Below are 7,014 nucleotides of genomic sequence, written 5' to 3'. Positions count from 1 at the left end.
CGCAGGCCGGGCCGGTGCCCAGGCGGGGCCTGGCCCGGGGCTGAGCTCTCCCCGTCCCGAGAATCTGCTTTGTACCTCAGGCGAGGAGATAACGGCCCCCCTCCCACCAACCCTCCCCGTTCGGGTAAGGAGGCCGGTGCGTGCGGTGGCACCTGCTGACAACGCTCTGGGCTGCACAGAAAATACAGCAGAGAAGAGCAGAGAAGGGTAAAACCTCGAGCTGGTTTGCGTCACTCGGTTACACCAATTAAAACCTTGGTCGGAGTGACCCTCTGGTTTGTCCTTTGGGGAAAATCGTCTTTTTTTTTTTTTTTTTTTCTTCTCTTTTTTTATAAGAGGGGTCTGCTGGAGGGAAGCTGTCAAGAACTTTGCTGTTGTAAATGCAATGTTTATAGGCCCACTTGAGGTAGATGAGGGGCAAACAAATTCCACGGACTCTGCGTCTGACTGCTGAGATGACAAATGGTGACACAGCTTGCAGTGGGAAGTAAACTTCAGAACATGGCCTCTATTAACAACCACCTTATTCATAGCAGAATTACACGATAAAGTGTGAAATACTGCTACCTTCAGACTTAAAACAATGCCTTAAGACATACTTAACGCTGTCTTACTGCATACCTCTATACTGCCTAAAAAGAGGCCTTAAAATGTTGTCTCACATCATTTAAATACAGTCTTTTTGTAATTTGCATTTTCTTCCAATTCCCCATTAAGGTTTACATTTATTTAGGATTGTGTTCCACTTCAGTTTGTATCCTAAGAAAGAGCAGTCTATGTTTAAAAATCGTTATGTTGCAATATCAAGGTACAGCTTTACTCATTCAGCGTGCTGAGTTCCATACTACATTATTCCCAGTTTTACATAGAAACGACCAAAGAAAAAGAAAATGAAACTCCCTCAGTCTTCTGCAGTGAAGTTTGGACTTCATTCTAGGACTACAGAGTTTTGATGCTGAAAACTGATGTCTGTATGTCTCTGTGCGTGTGCCTGTGTGCATGTATATGTGTACATGTAATAGTGTCTGTATGTATAGGTGTCTGTACCGATACATATGTATGTGTGTGTTCATATTTATATGTACATAATATGCATGTGCATACATCCTTGTGAATACATAAATAAATGTGAGGACTTTTAATGTTTTTTTTTAAGACATGAGGCAAAATAGCCTTGACAGTGACCTTTGTTAGATTGTGGTTCCCAGGACAGGAATGTAAACTTGTCTGGTGTTCCGCGTGCATAAGTAAAGCTAAAAATCTTGCATTCTGTTCCCACCTCTTCCCTTGTAGCCTTGGACAAGCCAACTCACTGTTCTGTTCATGGCATTAGAAAGCTTAATTAATTAATGTTTATAAAGTACCTAGATCTTCAGATGAAAGATGCCATAAAAATGCAAGCTATTATTATATACTTTGTGTGTGTACCTAGTAGCTATGGAGTCTCTAATAACATAACACTTACCTAGCGTTGGTTGTACTTTGCTTAACCTGCTGGCACAAGTTGTTAATGAGATATTAACAGATATGACATTAAACCAACACTGTGTTTTGGAACATAAACAAAAGCATTTTTTTTTAATTGCTCGCCTACATGAAAGTTGAAATGTCTTGTAACCTTTATTTGTCATCATTAAAATGTCCAAGGCATGTTTTAACAGGAACAGAAAACTCCGTTTTCCTGATTTTTTTTTAACCTACTTAGATTCTGGAATCAGACACTTAAGGGCATTTTGAATCTTCTCCATTGTAATTGAGATAGAAGAGCTGTAAAAGCAGTAGCAGAATCAAATGTGATGGGTTTTTTTTTTATTTTTTCAAATGAGAGCCACTGGCATTACATAGTATGAACACTAACTGACATGACCTGATATTTGACTAATTTATAATGCATCATCATTGGCTGATTAGAGCATAAAAATGTCCTTATTGCTAGATGGGTATAAATCTGAATTAATCCCAGAAAAATGAACATCCTCATTCCATGGCAATACTATTTACACCACTGAAAGACAGGCCAAAATACAGCTAAGCGTGTTGTAAAGAGCTGTATTCAACTCAAGGTAGTATTTTATACCAGATCATTATGCCATGATACTATATGTACTCTACACAACTCTCAAACTGGGTTAAAAATAATTGCATTTAAACCATTGTCTCGTGTTTTAAAAATACAATAAAAAGATTGCCTTTGGTATTAATCCCCCCCCAAACCCATTCTGTTTAATCATCCATTCGACTCTGCTGTTTGAAATCAATTGTTTTTCACCGTAAGCATTTTAAGGTAGTGTTCCTACCTTGTGTAGCAAAGGGCCTGCATTGACTATATGCTGAAAGCTCAGACTGGAAGCAGTTGGAGCTTTGAGTTGAAAAAAGCAGTATCAGGTCCAAAATGTAGTTTGAATATACTGAAAGGGTTTCAGATGTAGCATCTGTTCTTTAGGGAAATGACGTATTGTATGATGTTCTGTTTACCATACTGTTTATATTTTTGCCTTTACTGTTAGCAGTACTATTTACAAGCAGTATTTTTTAACTTCCCACAAACTGGCACATAAAATAAAAATGTTGATGATGTTAATCACTAGGAGTTTGCTGCAAGTGGGCGGGAAACAATTTAGCAAATTTGTGATTTATCCCACTGTTCTACTACCTATGTAGTGAGAGAAAATCAGTGGAGGATGCAATTATAGAATTCAATAGATTTTACACTTTCAGAGTTTTAGATTGAGAGATCATTGGATTTTCAACTGAAAGAGAAACACAGTATGTTTAAAAATTATGTATAAGTGGATGGGGGGAGGAGGTTCTATTTTTATTTTTTTTTAATGGCATGGCGGCACAGGTGGAATAGAGAAAAAAACAGTATCTGTGTCATACAGTGCATGTGGTATGGTAGTGACTACCTATACAGCTGCAAGAATGATAATTACTTTGAAGGCATGCAAAATAATAGAACTTTTAAAATATTTTTTATTTATGAAGTGCAAATGATGTGAGCAGGGTAAAGCAATTACATTTCTAATTATTTGCTATCTTTTGGCTAATAGCCATTGCATACCCTCTTTGTAATTTGATTTCTTTTTAATTAGTAGCTTTCCTTGTAGGCAAGAATGTTAAAAAAGTTGCACTAGGTCATTTTACCATCATGTCTGTATTCCCTTCCCCCATTCTTTCACCCTTAAAAATTCCCCGAGTTGAATTCAAAAAAACATCAGTAGCAGATCGTGCAGCAGTAAAACCTCAAATAAAATCAGATCCAAAGAATCCCTTGTGGTTTCACGCAATATGGTAAAATTAGAGATTGCAGGAAACCAACAAAATTAAACTGGGAACATTTGAAGAGAAATGACCAGGCTTTATGAAAATGACACATTGACTGGCCAGTGTGTTTTTTTATCGACAATTTCTTTGTTGAGGCGTAGATCAAAGAAACCTGCATATGTTTTCGTTTTGTTCGAAGTCTAACTAGAAAATTACATCCAGATGTTTAATAGGCATTCTGTTGGTTTTTCTGCATTGATTAGATATGTTGGTACTGTTTGCTTACAAGTGTAGCCGGATCATTAGCTAATGCAAAGAAATGTTTGCAGCGAGTTGCTAATTAGGTCTTTTGGAAACTCTCCATACTCAGGAACAATTTGTACAGTGGCCAGAAAAACTTGCGGTACTTAAGAAGTCGCTTTCCCTTCTGTGTCTGGGAAAAAACAGTCAGTCGCTTTCCCTAATCTTCTTTTGCCTACAGGGATTGCAGCTTGATCCCAATGGGTTGAAGTGCAAATAAATTAGGAAGAGACCACACACGCGCACGCACGCGCGCACACATACCCCCCCCCCCCACACACACACACAGCCCCACCCCAGTCTGCTCCTTCAGTCAAAATGCAGTTGTACAATCTTAGAAAAAGCTAACCGAAATGGAGTGTTTGAAACTAAAACGTGTTAAATTCTCAACCTTCATGTTATCAAATACACAGCATTTTTGAGCATACTTTAGAGACAGATGGGGAAGTCCTTTATGATAAATGAGTGTACTTGAATTCATTACTGTGGTACTTATAATTAAAGTAGCTCTTTCACAACTTCGCTACTTGTGCAGAGTACTTCAAGACAAAGCTTAGAGGAAGTGTATACGTGGGTGACAGAGGGGTGAAAGAGGCTCAGAAGAACTTTAATCTCCTGTCTTTTATTAAGTCTAAAAAGGGGTCAGAGACATTACCTGTTTACAATATTGTCGGAGAACTTGTTGTGGACTCCATGGCTTTGGCCTGATAACCTTCTAGGTGCAATGTTACCTTTCAAAAGATGCTTGGCAATGTCAATGACCTTTCTAATAAAGACCACCTGCCCGTATATCACACTTCAGTCTGCTGCAGGAATGAGGTCTCCACCACAGGACATGACAGCGAAAGGAGCAATGTGCGTCCATTTTGTACGGTCAATGGGGGCACACGCTCATACCAGCTCCCTGATCCTGTAGTCACTCACATGACTAAGTTTACTCCTGGAAACAGCCCCTTTGAAGTCAATGACAATACTTGTATGAAGAAGGGTATCCCTGTGTCAGGCTTTACCAGATCAGGGCCACACATGCAGAATGCCTAGGTTGTGGGTGACATACGTATGCATTTTTACCAATGAGGCTATGCAAGTGTAGAAGACTGGGTTTTGTCTCTGTATTTGGGAGCTACCTAACAGGGAAGGGTGTCACAGAAGTACAGTTAACCATTTCACCTCAGTGGAATAGTCATGGTCACTGTTTTTCCTTGACTTGCAAAATGCTAAAACATTTCCAGCCTGTTTTTGTTCCCTATGTGTTCTCTTTTGACACGAATAGTAGATTTTTTATATTTTTTTTTTTTAAGTTGTCAATAACATCTTAGAGAGAGAGTCCAAAGATCACCAGAGATCCTTGGACTTAAACCACAGAGGAAACAGCATTGAGAGAAATGGTATTGTGGAAATGCTGCTTCCACAACATTTGTTGAAATAAGTGAAGGAAGTTTCATCTTAGAAAGAAAGGGATTATCTGAGAGGGAGAGATGGCACCAAGTGCACTGGCATTTCAGGATTAGGAACAACTGCTTGCTGCTGCAAAGGTACATGAAGCCCTGTTCTTTACCCTAGCATCTGTTCTTCATGTATGAAAGCAACAGCCTTGAGGAACCTTTTAAGTACAGATGTGATACAGAAATATTGTATGCAAAATTGTGACTCTGTCAGCCAACAGGAATTAGGTTCAACTGGAAGTTATCTGGAGTCTCTAATACTTCTGCCTCTCAATTCTTCAGAATTTGAGTTCTTGCCTACACTGAGGTTATAAACCCCATATGAGCTGCTTTCGTACTGACCTTCTACTCCAAACCTCAGATTTCAGTCTGGTGGAGTCTAGATGAGAGCAGATTGTGCTGTCCTGCTGTCTCTTCATAATGCGGATGCTGTAATGCGCTGGCATGCTACAGCTGCAACATCTGCAGGGATGCTCTTCCACCACTGGTGGCACAGAGGCACTAGGCCTGTTTCCAACTTTCCCTATTCCATAAAAGCTCTGGAGTCCCATATTCTTGAGGGAATGAAATTACCAGTATGTCTTTAAGGATTCAATGGTAAGAGGAGGGATTATGAGAAAGAAGTTGCTGGACAGGGATAGTGATGGGGAGAACTGGGGAGAGGGAAGGGAATTATATGGGGAGGGAACATGATGCAATTCTTAACAAATGTGGACATTTCCTTAGAAAGACACCATTGAACTTCAGGCAAGATTATAAACAGTTACAGTTGCTCAAAATATAAAAAGAAAATAATTAAATGTCCCCGTCATCCAGCACTGTCCGCTTCTCTGTTTTTCTTCTCACTGTGCAGGTGTCTCAGTTTATATCCTGAAGGGCTAATATGTAATGGCAACTGTGATTATTAATAGAGCATATCCATCCTCCAAAATATGAAATCATAAATTCCATAGTTTGACATACACGTAGAACTATCACTAATATGGATCATCTACTCAACCCTCAAGTGAATGCTCAAATGAAGCATCCGATCTAAAAGACACATCTTGCAACTATTGATCTTTTCTGATACACTGGTATGCTTGTAGTCAGTGGCATCATCCCCTATAAAATTGTTATAAAGAAGAGGAAAAATAGATCCATCTCATACAATTCCACTTACATTTTACTGCCTCTAAAATACCAATAAACTTTCTACTGCAGAAAACCACAATACGATTACAGAGACGGTAGAGTAACCATGCACCAGTAATCCAAATATCTGAATATTTAGCAGTTAGAAAGCATGATGAAGAGTTAAGATTAATACTGGTTGTTGAGCAGAGACCATCCAAAGTCACAGAAAGGATATTTTTTTGTGAAAACAGAAGCCTAATGAGTACAGTATAGATAGGATTTTGTATTGCTTGGGTGGGGAGAGGATGGTCGCGGAAGGTGGGGGTTCTTTACTGTTTTTTTTTGTTTTGTTTTGCAAAGGAATGGATTGTCATCTAACCGCCTGAGCTCTGAGCTGAAAAGCAATGAGAAGTAGGCACATACCCATAATTTACCATTATAAATCCAACAGTTGGTAGTAAGATATTTTCTATCCAGCCTCTCACATTTTCTGCTCTAGCTTTACTGTCTGTTAATGTGCTTATGCATACTCAGGTGCTCAACTGTCTGAGTTAAGTAGCATCCGTGCAGGAGAAAATCTCAATATTACATTACTCTAGAGCATGGCTCAGGAGAATGTCTATGCCCTAAAACTGGCAGAAGGTTGTACTTTGGGAACAGACATAAGTGAAATCATTATATCGTAATTTTGCAACAAAATAGTTTGCAAATCTCACCAATGCCAACCATGAAAAGCAGGGAGTGAGCAGCACAAGGCATCCAGATGTGCATATACACAATTTAGCATTATACATTGGATTAAATGTTCTCATATTGCCCATATGGACAGATAAGTGTCAGTGTTTTGCTTTTGAGCTAAGATCTTTCACTTAAATGAAAGAGATATATG

Source organism: Charadrius vociferus, unplaced genomic scaffold, assembly GCF_000708025.1.
Source record: "Charadrius vociferus isolate BGI_N301 unplaced genomic scaffold, ASM70802v2 scaffold418, whole genome shotgun sequence".
NCBI classification, from domain to species: domain Eukaryota; kingdom Metazoa; phylum Chordata; class Aves; order Charadriiformes; family Charadriidae; genus Charadrius; species Charadrius vociferus.
This window is presented reverse-complemented; position numbering follows the sequence as displayed.